The sequence below is a fragment of the Palaemon carinicauda genome, chromosome 11, assembly GCF_036898095.1.
Source record: "Palaemon carinicauda isolate YSFRI2023 chromosome 11, ASM3689809v2, whole genome shotgun sequence".
Classification (NCBI taxonomy): Eukaryota; Metazoa; Arthropoda; class Malacostraca; order Decapoda; family Palaemonidae; genus Palaemon; species Palaemon carinicauda.
The window spans coordinates 130,137,300-130,151,812 of record NC_090735.1 but is presented as its reverse complement, the minus strand read 5'-3'; the positions used below and the strand labels follow the sequence as shown (position 1 = coordinate 130,151,812).

General features: G+C 45.7%; 1 protein-coding gene across 1 annotated transcript in view; it reads left to right on the top strand.

Annotated features, from left to right (window-relative positions):
* The first annotated feature begins 514 nt into the window (after positions 1 to 514).
* Positions 515 to 14,513, top strand: part of LOC137650216 (DNA-dependent metalloprotease SPRTN-like) — a 108,149-nt gene continuing 94,150 nt past the window's right edge. Inside the window, exon 1 of the mRNA XM_068383444.1 lies at positions 515 to 569. The gene's annotated coding sequence lies outside the window, so the exon portion shown is untranslated. The remainder of the gene's footprint in view (positions 570 to 14,513) is intronic.

The window sequence follows — 14,513 nt, the reverse complement described above, 5'->3', positions numbered from 1 at the left end:
ATACTAGGCGGACAGTTAATTCTAATAGCCAGGCCTTCTCCATCATAAGGCTCAATACTACACAGTATTCTAGATGTTTTATTCCAGCTGTGACCAAGTTGTGGAATGATCTTCCTAATCAGGTAGTTGAATCAGTAGAACTTCAAAAGTTCAAACTTGCAGCAAATGTTTTTATGTTATCCAGGCTGACATGAGTCTTTGTATAGTTTATATATGACATATCTGATTTGACATTGTTAATAGTTTATATATGACATATCTGTATTGACGTTGTTACTGTTTTTAGAATGATTTATTGTTAATTCGTTCTCATCATTTATCTATTTCCTTATTTCCTTTCCTCATTGGGCTATTTTTCCCTATTGGACCCCTTGGTCTTATAGCAACTTGATTTTACAACTAGGTTTGTAGCTTGGCTAGTAATAATAATAACAATAATAACTAATGGTAATGAATTGTCTGCAGATTGCAGCGCTTTGCACCTACTACACTTCTTCTAGTAGTGTGCCCACAATGACAGTGTTGTGGAGAGAGCAACGAGAAACCTGGAACCTGTCACCCTGGACCTGGTATGATAATCAACGTCTTCCTAAAACAGTTCACCAAAAACAGCTGTTTATACTATTAATCAAAATAACTATCACAGTGAACCATGATTTAGCCATCGCCAAACACTTCACAAGGAAGTAATATCTGAAAAAAAATTTACGGATTGGTAAAGCTTAATTTATGTTATTTCTTGTTAGTAAATAAGCTTATATGATGACGTTTCCATGATACAGAAAAGTGGAATTAGAAAAGACTTTGGTAAATTTACAGTTTCATCCATTATGGGGAAACTGGAATAAAAATATATTTGTTGCATCAGAAATAGTGTAGTTTCAACGAATTTAACGTTTATTTTGACCGCAAACCATCCGATTTAGAGATTTACTATGTAATTGGAGTTAAAACAACAAGTTGTTCCAGAATGCAGAAAGACCCTACTTCATCCCAACAATTATGGGGGACACCAGTTGGGAACCGGGGTTTTGGGTGGGGGGGGGGGCGTCAAATGATATTTGCAATAAATGAATACTTATCCTTCCACCACCCCTCCCCCTATACCCCTATCTAGCCCTACCGGGGGGGGGGGCCTCCGCCCCCCTGCGACCCCCCCCTTAAGGCCACAGTGATTTTCAGGGCACTACTGAACCTAAGAAAACCCACCTAACCTAGCATAGGGGCCCTGTATCCCTACCTAGGCCTACCGGGGGGGGGGCTCCGCCCCCCCTGCGACCCCCCCTTAAGGCCACAGTGATTTTCGGGACACTACCGAACCTAATACTACCACCTAACCTAGGGCCCTGTACCCCTACCTAGGCCTAGCCCCTGCGACCCCCCCCCCCCCTTACAGCCACTACCTAACACATCCATCAAACCAAATCCAAAGTGATGGTACTGCTGTATACATCATTATACTATCACCATTATAATATACTCTATAAATTAATAAAGCTTACCTTAAACTGTTGGTTTATAAAGATGTGCTGCTGCTTTGAGGAAAACGTGAAGCCGTTGGGAAGGTTCCTTGGCATGCAGGACAATTTTTATTTTGTAAAATTAAATTGTGTCTCTGGCACAAATGCACTAGTTTTTCAACAAATTCATTGTAAGTTAGGAAACAGTCAGGACAAGAAGATGGAATTTCAACTTCTTGTGCAACATGAGATGACGTGCTTTCTATGGTCTCCATGTCTAAGAACGAAATGAAATGCCTGGGAAGATAATGTATTGTCGCGCAGTTGTATTGTCGCACTGTGATTGGCCAAACATGTATGACGTCATAGTGGACAGGCGCTGTGATTGGCCAAACGTGTAAGACTTCATAGTGGACTAGTTTGTCAGCGGATTATAGTGGTTACAGGGCTCATTTAAGCAAATACAAGACACAGTCAACAATAACAACAGACTTAGAAAAAATCTGGGAGGAAGACATGAGTAGCGTGAGTTTGATCGTCGATATATAAAGAACTAGGCATTTGCGACAGATAATATTTTACAGAAATACTACAAAAGACTTGCTTTACTCGGGAAATATATTATTATAATAGATTTCCCATAATGGATGAAACTGTAATAATACCAAGACTTTTACTTAATTAATATTATTTTATTAATATTTTCACTTCAATTTGTTAAAAGTTCAGTGAGAATTAGATATGCTTTTAACCAATTCATATAGCATACTTGATACCTTACATTTTTAAATCAATTTTGTAGCCACGTTGAAATTATATACTTATTGTATATTTGTCTCAGGCTGAAGCGATTATGTGATTATATCTAACTCTGTTTGAGGCTACCTTTATGGTACCCTCTGCAAAAACTGATGATTCATATTTTGTACCAAGCAATATATGGAAATCATATAGAGGTAATGGTAAAGTTATAGTCACGGAAATTGATGGATCGCAGATGGCGTTAACCCTCTGAAACGTCATGGTGACGTATGTAAGGTTAGGTAGCGGTGTGTATTAACTTATTCTGTAAAATGGTATCGGGGTGTACGTATGATGATGGCCATGCTTCATAACTCCCTTATTTTCAACACTTTTACTAAGATTATGTCAATCTGAGGCAGAGTTGTAGGGAGGCATTAGCTCCTGTGTTCGATAAGTAGGTAAGGACACAGTTTGTATATTAGGTTAGGTGGTGTTTTATGCACGTCCGTTGTTATACAAAGGCTCCATAGTATATAATTTCCTTTCTCCTATGCCTGAGGCAAGCCAGTTTTTGACACTGGAAAGCATAGGGAATTTCAGGTAAAAAATTTGGATGAGGCTATTGGGAAATTAGAGATAAGTTTTCATCCCTGGTCCTCTTCAGCACCTGACGGGTGTAGCGTTTGAACAGAAAGACGAGAAGCAGTATGATTCGTATCCAGAGAGGAGCTGCCGCTCCCTGGGTGGGGACTCTCCCTATTTTTTATTGGATGGTTGCTACAAGCAGACGGTCCGAATTGCACCGAGTCCAAGTAGGCGGTCCGAGTCTTCCTTTCTATAGGTCCTGTACCTGATCAGGAGGTTTAACAACCATAGCAAAGTCCCTAGACCGCCAGTTAAAGGTAGGAAAGTTATCGTGGCCTATGTGGTATATAACGTCCCTGACTGGTGATCAACAGACTAGGCTTCGAGTCCCGCTCAAACTCATTAGTTCCTTTGGTCGCTGCAACCTCACCATCCTTATGAGCTTAGAATGGAAGGTTTGGGGGAGCCTATAGGTCTATCTGCTGAGTCAGCTGCAGCCATTGCCTGGTCCTCCTTGGGTGGAGAGGGAGCTTGGGTGCTGATCATACGTATATATGGTCAGTCTCTAAGGCATTGTCGTGCTTGATAGGGTAATGTCACTCTGTCCCTTACTTCTGCCATTCATGAGTGGCCTTTAAACCTTTAAATAGGCAGACTATGCTGCACTCCTCAGGATTCAAGACTACAAGAATTTCCTCTGTCAGAGCTAGCTAAGGAGGCATTCGACAAGGTTGATGTGCAGGTATTGGCTCGGAAAGATTCCCTAAAAGAAGGTCGATCATCTGCAATCATGTCACTAGCTTCTTCAAGTCAAGCAGAGGTGCTATTAGGTGGAAAAGGACTCTCATCCCTCTCCTCTGCCCCCCTAGACCCAGCAATCTTTACCCTGGCCACATCTTTTTTGGTTGAGAAACTAGTCCCTCAACACATTACTTTCACGGCTTCAAAGGCCTTTAACATGGAATCTGCAGCTTCCTGGTTAGACCACGGGTTAGGTACTGTGGGGTACTTGACCTTGAACTCAGACCTCTCTAATGCAGAGAAGAAGAGGCAATTCACATCTCTCTCTATCTGGAGCAAAAGATGTGGAATTTTTGGTTCTCCAGGCAGTTGACCAGTCGGCTTACTGAATTGTAAAAAAGTAAGTTTGCCAGGCAAGTAGACCAGAGAGAGGTACTGAACCTTTGGAATTCTTCACTTAAGGGTCCTTCTCTGCTCCACCCTAGAACAGGGAGAACTGATGACAGATAAATGGAGAAAATCCAATCAGGATTTGCTTCTCCATGGGCCCGTGTCTTCCCTCAGCCTCTTGCCTCCAATAACTATACAAGGCCATCTCCCTGTCTGGGCAAGCTTCCAGATCAGTCTTTAGACCGGAGACAAGTAGACATGATCCCGAAACCAAACCACGGGAGTCTCGAAAACCCTATGACTCTAGTCAGCTGTTTACCAACGAAGGTGTTGAACTAGAATTGAAGAGGAAAAGGTAGGCTAGGCCCTTGATCGGTCAATTCTCCCTCTTGACTACCTCCAGTAGTGCTGATGCCGAGCATAGAAGTGGAGGAGGTGACAGTTTCACAGGGCAGAGCAGGCCTATGATCAGAATCAGAAAAGTGCCTCCACATAAACCTGCTAGAGATGAAGGCCGTATTTCTGGCACTTCAACAGTTCCAACAGTACCTGGCGGGTCACTCCGTGGTAGTGAGGAGCGACAACACCACGGTAGTGGCTTACATTAACGAGCAGGGAGGTACCTTTTCACAACAGCTATCCCATCTTGCAGTAAAGATACTGAGATGGACCGAAGTCCGCTCGTTTCCACTATCGGCTCGCTTCATTTCGGGCAAAAGGAATGTGCTCGCCAACAATCTGAGCAGAGCGTCTCAGATAGTGAGTACCGAGTGGTCTTTGGATCATCTAGTAGCCAACAAAGTCCTGACTTTGTGAGGTTCCCTGACTGTGGATCTGTTCGCGACAGCGTTGAACTTCAAGCTTCCGCTGTACTGCTCCCCAGTTCCGGATCCCAAGGCACTCTGGCAAGATGCCTTCCAACAACGGTGGGACAACATCGACGTGTACGCCTTTCCCCCCGTTCTGTCTGATGAGGAGGGTACTCAACAAGACCAGAATATCGGTCAATCTTTCAATGACCCTCATAGCTCTGCTATGGCATCATGCGGAATGGTTTCCGGACCTTCTGCAACTCCTGACGGAACTTCCGAAAGAACTCCCTCCGCGACACGAGCTACACAGACAACCACATGCCAACATCTTCCATAAAGCCGTAGCTTCGCTACGACTTCTTGCCTGGAGACTATACAGCATCTCCTCGCTGAGAGAGGATTTTCGCAACAAGTTGCGATTAGGATGTCTGGACATCTGCGAAAGTCATCCGCATCTGTCTACCAGGCAAAGTGGAAAGTCTTCTGTGGTTGGTGTCATGGAAGGGGTATCTCTCCACTCGATGCCACTATTCCAGCAATAGCGGAGTTCCTCGTGTATTTGCGGGAAGAAATGCGCCTTTCAGTCTCGGCAGTGAAAGGCTATCGCTCAGCCTTAAGTCTAGCCTTCAGGCTCAAAGGAATGGACATTTCTTCCTCGCTGGAACTTTCCCTACTCGTACGAAGTTATGAACTTACCTGCCCTCAGTCGGAAGTGAGACCTCCTCCATGGAACATGGTTCGAGTTCTCAGGTCTCTTAAGAGACCTCCCTATGAACCATTACGCCAGGCTTCAGATTGCCACCTAACTTGGAAGACGGTGTTCCTACTAGCTTTGGCCTCGGCCAAGCGAGTCAGTGAACTTCATGGTCTCTCATATGACATCGCCCATTCAAGGGGATGGGGCGAGGTAACATTCAAATTCGTCCCTGAGTTTATTGCTAAGACTCAAAATCCGGGGGTTCCGGACCCTCAGTTCGACTCCTTCCAGATTTCGAGTCTTCGTTCTGTAACAGATGACCCAGACCATATCCTACTGTGCCCAGTAAGGAGTCTGAGGCTATATCTCAAAAGAACGGCTGCAGTCCGTCCCCAGGTGTAGGCATTGTTTGTGAGCACTGGGAGGACTAAGAGGAGGGTCACCAAGAACACCATCTCGGCATGGATTCGTAGGGTGATTCATCTGTCCCTAAATCCAGACTCTCCTCCGGCACGTTGCCCTAGAGCATATGATGTCAGGGGTGTAGCTACGTCCCTGGCCTTCAAGAGAAATTTCTCAGTGACGCAGGTTCTTCAAGCTGGGGTGAGGAAGCGTCAGACGACCTTCACAGCCCACTACCAGCAAGACGTGACCCACAGGAAGCTTGATACGTTTTCTATCGCCCCTGTGGTGGCTGCAAAACAGCTGGTTTAAAACCTCAGGCTCCTTAGCGAACAAGTAGCAGAAGGTTGAGGGCATTGTTACCCGGTCTTAGTCTGCATGAATGAAAAGGTTTGTCTGGCCTTTATTCTTTTCTTCATCTTCCCCTCTCTTGGGGAAAGCAGCATCCTGGGTTCTCTGCACAGTTGACCTCAAACCACTGCAGGTAAACCATGTTTCCTTGTGTTCCTAGTATTAAGCTAATACTGTCACGTCCCCATACCCTGACGAGGTGGTATTGGGAGAGTCCTAGCCTAAAGTTTCCATCTAAAGGACTACAGGTCAACTTCCTAGGACGAGTCACACTTTATTATACCTTCTCACACAGCTTACGTAGGCCGCAGTCCTTGCGTGGCAAGGTTCTAGCGAAGTGCAGGGACTCCTTATTGTTGAGTGCTGACACACTCAAATATCGAGTCCCCGTGCAAAGCCAAAAGCCAGTACTGGCTGGGACTTTCCACCCTTCCTAGTGGGTGAGTCACCCCCTATTAAATAGCGTGGTTTGTATGTCAGTTACGGAATAAATGATAAATTTGTAGATAATTTGTATTTTTAAATATTTAACTTAGCCGGTGAATATATAATAGCTGCAACTCTGTTGCTCGACAGACAAAAAACAGTAAAAACTCGCCAGCGATCGCTATACAGGTTGCGGGTGTGCCCACCAGCGCCAACTGTCGGCCAGATACCACTCTCTCGATGTAAACAAAGACTCAATTTCTTCTCTGTCGACGTGTCGACAAGACGTACTTTTACTCGCTGTAGAACCTGGAGTTTTCTCAACATATTTGGTGAAGTACTTCATTTTGGTTTGAGCTTTCGCAGTGCAGGTGTTTTATCTTCATCTTAAATCTTGAACTCGTTTTGGATAGATTTAATTTTTGGTGACAAAGAGAGTATGGACTTTCTTTGACTTTTAAATGGCCGACCCTTCCCTTAGACGGAAGTGTGTTTAGGCTTTTAGTAATTATCTTATCACGTTATAAATTAATTATAGATTTTCCTCTATATATTTTATATCTCACCGCCTTTATTAGGCCTCTTCGATTAACTTTCCATTTATAATAAACATAAAAAATAAATTTTAATGTTTTGTTTATATGCGACCTTTCCTGAGAGTAGGCGGTCCTAACTTGGAAACCGAAGTTAAACAACGTTGAGCCCTTTCAATCGTAAATAGCTTTTAAAGAGCTAATGATTTAAAACTTTTTAAATGAATATTTTTAATAAATATTTTATGAAAGAATTTCTTTGAATAGTCTTCGTACTGTTTTCAAAGATGAACAAACGTTTAGTTTATTTATGCTACGCAGTTTGCGCTCTATCGTTACGATAGAGAGAGAGAGTATCACGGTTTCACTTTGCAGAAAGAGTAAATCAATTCTGACGTTTTGTTCATTCTTCTTTCAAAGCTTAAATGTTTTAAATTCTATTTTAAAGGAACTTTTTAATTGAAAAACCTTTCAGTTTTTTCCTTTGGTCAAATAACATGTTTTTTTCAATATTAAACTTAGCCGGTGATCATATAAGCTGTCAGCTCTGCTGCCCGACAGAAAAACCTAAGGACAAAATACGCCAGCGATCGCTATACAGGTGGGGGTGCACATCAACAGCGCCATCTGTCGAGCAGGTACTCAAGTACTCCATGTAAACACAGAACCAATTTTCTCTCTGTCGTGCCACCGGCAAGACCTACTAAATACGCTGTTGCTTACTGGATTGATTTTCACAGATTTTGGTGAAGTACTCATTTCTAGTTGTTAGCTTTCGCTTTGCAGAGGTTATCTTCAATACTTCCTTGCATTCTTTGATTGAATTTGGATTATTTGTTGACGACTTGGATAGATTTTGAATTTCCCCTTTGACTAATTCAAGATGGCTGACCCTTCTCAAGTCCCTAAATACAGGAAGTGTAGTGCTAGGGACTGTTCAAGGCGTCTTCCGAAGGCCTCTATCGATCCTCACACCATTTGTTCCAATTGTCGGGGTAAATCCTGTCAATGGGAAGATCGGTGTGAGGAATGCATTGGGCTTTCGGAATTCAATTTTCTCGAATTCCTTAAATATTCACGTAGGCTAGAGAGAGATAGAGTCAGGAGGAGTTCATCTCGCTCAGTTGATTTTTCCTCTCCCCATGCCCCACAACCTATTCCTTCTCCTGTAGTGGTTGCTCCTGATCCCCCTTCTAGCACTCAACAACCTTCGATGGCAGATATGATGCGTGCCATCCAGGCTCTGGGTGAGAGAGTCGAGTCATTGGCGAGTGACCGTAACCAACTCATGGCAGACGTCAGGGAGTTGAAGGGCAAGAGTGCAGTGGGTAGTGACCTAGTGAGTGGAAGTGTTGTGAAAAGTGTTAGTGTTGCGCTTGAGGGTGCGTCTGTTCGTGCCTGTCGTCCTCCCAGTCCGGGACCTCTTGCAAGCTCCCAAGCCCAGGGGAGAAGCAATGTCGTACGACCAAAGGGTTCGACAGGCTTTAATCAGCGGACAGACGTTCCCTCCGTGGTTTCGGACGTATCTTGCCAAGATCGCCCCACCCACAAGAAGACGAGAGAGCCCATTTATTCCTCGTCTGCGGAAGATGTTTCTCGGCAGAAACAATGGACCAAGGTCTCACGACCTCTCAAACGCAAGGTACCTTCCGCGCAAGTCCAACGGCCCAGTTGTAGCCACTGGGTCAGTTCGGACTCGCTGCAGTCTTCAGATGACTGCACACCACCTAAGAGAGGCAAAGCGGTACCGCAACAGGCAGTAACACCGTCTGTTGCCGCACCTGCTACTGTAGACCCTAAGTGGGCTTTGCTGCAGACCATGCAGACACAGTTGTCATCGTTAATGCAGGACTTTCGTGCGGAGAAGGTTGACGCTGCACCCATTAGCCTACAACCAACCACGGTTGTGCGTCCAGTTGACGCTGAGGCTACCTTCTCCCGCACTCCAGCTGTGAGAGTCCCGCCACCCATGCGCACTGTACCCTGCCAGCCGCATGTTGACGTTCGCCGACGCACGGAACCCTCCGTTGACGTTCGCGAGTTACAACAACAACAACCTAAGTTGTTTTGTTTTGACGCGGTGCGTCAACCTCCGCAACCCACTGTGGTTACTCCTACTCCCGTGCTGCTGGACTCAGCTGACCAGCCAATGCCTACTCCTTTGCCGCTTCCTCTTCAACATTCAGACGATGGACTCTCTGATGATGACGACGCTGCACACCTTGACGACCCGCACACGGACATCGACGAACCCAAGACCACGCCTCCCTCCCTGGACTTTAGAAAAGTACTTGCACTGTTCAAGGACTTGTATCCAGATCAGTTTGTTTCTGCGGCCCCACGCTCACCTCCATCTGAGTTCGCTTTAGGCACGCAGTCATCCGCGCCTGCCTTTACGAAGCTCGTCCTCGCCCGCTCGTCCAAGAGAGCTTTAAGGGTGTTGGGAGATTGGATGCAGTCCAAAATGCACCTGGGGAAGACAGCATTCTTGTTTCCCCCTGCGAAACTCGCTTCCAGATCGAGCGTCTGGTATGCCACGGGAGAAGTTCTCGGCTTGGGAGTTCCTGCCTCTGCCCAGGGCGACTTCTCAAGTCTAGTAGACTCTCCCCGCAGGCTGGCCATGAGACGCTCCAAGATTTGTTGGACTCCTTCAGATTTAGATCATCTGCTGAAAGGAGTGTTCAGAGCGTTCGAAGTGTTCAACTTTTTGGACTGGTGTATGGGAGCGTTGAGCAGGAAGACCTCCCCTTCTGACAAGGAAACTTCCATGCTCATTATGTCCTGCATGGACAAGGCCATACGGGACGGTTCCAGTGAGCTTGCGGCTTCGTTCGTTTCCGGGGTCCTCAAGAAACGAGAAAACCTTTGCTCCTTCTTGTCAGCTGGAGTAACTCAATGTCAGAGGTCGGAGCTTATGTTTGCCCCTCTCTCTAAGTGCCTTTTCCCAGAGGAGTTGATCAAGGAGATTGCTGCCTCCTTGATTCAAAAAGACACGCATGACCTGGTTGCGTCATCTGCACGCAAAGCCACCCCTTTGCCTTCCGTGTCTAGACCCAGGATGGATACTCCAGCGTCAAGATTCATTTCGCCCTTTCGTGGCAGAGCCTCCAGCAGAGGAGGTGCTCGTGCCGAAGGGAAACGTGGGAGCAAGAAGAAAGGTACCAAGTCCTTTAGAGGCAGAGTCTGACTGCCACATTCTTCAGACAGCAGTGGGAGCCAGACTCAAGAACTACTGGCAGTCCTGGGAGAACAGGGGCGCAGATGCACAATCTGTGAAGTTGCTCAGAGAGGGGTACAAGATCCCATTCTTGCGCAAGCCCCCTCTAGCAACGACTCCCATCGACCTCTCTCCCAGGTACAGAGAGGAGGACAAGCGACTAGCTTTGAAGCAAGAGGTGTCTCTCTTACTAGAAAAGGGAGCGGTAGTCAAAGTCCGGGACCATCAATCCCCGGGCTTCTACAACCGTCTCTTCTTAGTGGTAAAGAAGACAGGAGGGTGGAGACCGGTGCTAGACGTCAGTGCTCTGAATGTCTTTGTCACCAAGCAGACGTTCGCCATGGAGACAACAAAGTCTGTTCTAGCAGCGGTCAGGAAGGAAGACTGGATGGTCTCTTTAGACCTCAAGGACGCTTACTTTCACGTCCCCATCCACCCAGATTCCCAACCTTTTCTAAGGTTCGTTTACGGGAAGGTTGTCTACCAATTTCAAGCCCTGTGCTTTGGCCTAAGCACGGCGCCTCTTGTCTTTACGAAACTGATGAGGAATATTGCCAAATTCCTGCATTTAGCAGACATCAGAGCCTCCCTCTATTTGGACGACTGGCTTTTAAGAGCTTCGTCCAGTCGTCGCTGTCTGGAGAATCTAAAGTGGACTCTAGATCTGACCAAGGAATTGGGTCTCCTGGTCAATATGGAAAAGTCCCAACTGGTCCCATCCCAAACTATAGTGTACCTAGGGATGGAGATTCACAGTCAAGCTTTTCGGGCTTTTCCGTCGGCCCCCAGAATAAGTCAAGCCCAAGGATGCATCCAGAACATGCTAATGAAGGACCGATGTTCAGTCAGACAGTGGATGAGTCTGATAGGGACGCTTTCATCACTGGACCAGTTCATTGCGTTAGGGAGACTGCACCTCCGTCCCCTTCAATTTCACCTGGCTGTTCACTGGAGAAAGGACAAGACGCTAGAAGCGGTCTCGATCCCTATTTCCGAGAAGATGAAGTCATCACTGACCTGGTGGAAGGACAACATCAACCTCAGAGAGGGTCTGCCACTGACTGTTCAGACCCCCAACCACGTTCTCTTCTCGGACGCATCGGACACGGGCTGGGGTGCGACATTAGACGGTCGGGAATGCTCCGGCACCTGGAACGCGGAGCAAAGAGCGTTACATATCAACTGCAAGGAGCTACTGGCAGTTCATCTGGCCTTGAAAAGCTTCAAGTCCCTCCTTCTAGCAAGGTGGTGGAGGTGAACTCCGACAACACCACGGCCTTGGCGTACATCTCCAAGCAAGGAGGGACCCATTCTCTGAAGTTGTACGAGATCGCAAGGGACCTCCTCACCTGGTCAAGAGATCTAAACCTGTCTCTAGTAACGAGGTTCATTCAAGGCAACATGAATGTCATGGCGGACCGCCTCAGTCGGAAGGGTCAAATCATCCCAACAGAATGGACCCTTCACAAGAATGTATGCAAGAGACTTTGGGCCACATGGGGCCAACCTACCATAGATCTCTTTGCAACCTCAATGACCAAGAGGCTCCCAAATTATTGCTCGCCAATCCCGGACCCAGCAGCAGTTCATATAGATGCCTTTCTACTGGATTGGTCCCATCTAGATCTTTATGCATTCCCCCCGTTCAAGATTGTCAACAAGGTACTGCAGAAGTTCGCCTCTCACGAAGGGACAAGGTTGACGTTGGTTGCTCCCCTCTGGCCCGCGAGAGAATGGTTCACCGAGGTACTGCAATGGCTAGTGGACGTTCCCAGAACACTTCCGCTAAGAGTGGACCTTCTACGTCAGCCACACGTAAAGAAGGTACACCCAAGCCTCCACGCTCTTCGTCTGACTGCCTTCAGACTATCGAAAGACTCTCAAGAGCTAGAGGCTTTTCGAAGGAGGCAGCCAGGGCGATTGCTAGAGCAAGGAGAACATCCACTCTTAGAGTCTACCAGTCGAAGTGGGAAGTCTTCCGAAGCTGGTGCAAGTCGGTATCAGTATCCTCAACCAGTACCTCTGTAACTCAAATAGCTGACTTCCTTTTATATCTGAGGAAGGAAAGATCTCTTTCAGCTCCCACGATCAAGGGTTACAGAAGCATGTTGGCAGCAGTCTTCCGTCACAGAGGCTTAGATCTTTCCAACAACAAAGATCTACAGGACCTCCTTAAGTCTTTTGAGACCTCGAAGGAGCGTCGTTTGGCCACACCAGGTTGGAATTTAGACGTGGTACTAAGATTCCTTATGTCAGAAAGGTTCGAGCCGCTACAATCAGCCTCCTTTAAAGATCTCACTTTAAAGACTCTTTTCCTCGTCTGCTTAGCTACAGCTAAAAGAGTCAGTGAGATACACGCCTTCAGCAGGAACATCGGATTTTCATCTGAAATGGCTACATGTTCTTTGCAGCTTGGTTTTCTAGCCAAAAACGAGCTACCTTCTCGTCCTTGGCCGAAATCGTTCGATATTCCAAGCCTTTCTAATTTGGTTGGAAATGAACTAGAAAGAGTCTTGTGCCCTGTTAGAGCTCTTAAGTTCTATTTAAAACGAACTAAACCTTTACGAGGACAGTCAGAAGCTTTATGGTGTGCTATTAAGAAACCTTCTTTACCTATGTCGAAGAATGCAGTTTCCTATTATATTAGACTGTTGATACGAGAAGCTCATTCCCATCTGAATGAGGAAGACCATGCTTTGCTGAAGGTAAGGACACATGAAGTTAGAGCTGTCGCAACTTCAGTGGCCTTCAAACAAAACAGATCTCTGCAGAGTATAATGGACGCAACCTATTGGAGAAGCAAGTCAGTGTTCGCGTCTTTTTATCTTAAAGATGTCCAGTCTCTTTACGAGAACTGCTACACCCTGGGACCATTCGTAGCAGCGAGTGCAGTAGTGGGTGAGGGCTCAACCACTACATTCCCCTAATTCCATAACCTTTTTAAACTTTCTCTTGAAATGTTTTTATTGTTGTTTTTGGGTTGTCCGGAAGGCTAAGAAGCCTTTCGCATCCTGGTTGATTTGGCGGATGGTCAAATTCTTTTCTTGAGAAGCGCCTAGATTAGAGGTTTTGATGAGGTCCTTTAGTATGGGTTGCAACCCTTGATACTTCAGCTCCTAGGAGTCGCACAGCATCCTATGAGGATCGCGAGGCTCAGTAAGGAAGACGTACTTAAAAAGGCAGAGTAATTGTTCAAGTCGACTTCCTTACCAGGTACTTATTTATTTTATGTTTGTTATTTTGAATAACTGCTAAAATGAAATACAAAATACTTAGCTCTTAATAATGTAAACATGTAATGCTGGTCTCTACCCACCCCCCTGGGTGTGAATCAGCTTATATGATCACCGGCTAAGTTTAATATTGAAAAATTTTATTTTTATTAATAAAATAAATTTTTGAATATACTTACCCGGTGATCATATATTAAAGGACCCTCCCTTCCTCCCCAATAGAGACCCAGTGGACCGAGGAGAAAATTGGTTCTGTGTTTACATGGAGTACTTGAGTACCTGCTCGACAGATGGCGCTGTTGATGTACACCCCCACCTGTATAGCGATCGCTGGCGTATTTTGTCCTTAGGTTTTTCTGTCGGGCAGCAGAGCTGACAGCTTATATGATCACTGGGTAAGTATATTCAAAAATTTATTTTATTAATAAAAATAACATTTTTGACGAAATGTAATTGGGCTCTTCTCTTAGGTGCGAAATCAAGAGAGAAAGAGAGAGAGAGTTAGAGACGGAGGGAGAGAGAGGAGAGAAAACGTTCCGTTCAAGCGGGTAACGTTGTTCTCGAGTTACTCTCGTCCCTAGTCTCTGTACGGGGAGAAAGGATAAAACGTTTTTAGTTTTATTCTCGTCCCCAGGCAATGTACGGTGAGAGATTGAAAACGTAGTTTTGAATGAACTAGTGTTTCTTCTCTTCCCCAACCACTGAATTTTTTTATCTTAAAAGATGTTTACTGTTTTTTTGCTGGTATTAATGTGCTTGCATTATACGACTGATTTCGCATTTACTACCTTTTGATGAGGGTAGAATTGCGTGCTTCAGGTAGAAATCAGTAAAAGTTTCGATTTCAGTGAAATAAGTGCAAAACAGAAAATCGTAGTGATAAAGTGATATTGCGCAAAGTGATACAGTGTTGCGTCCGAGG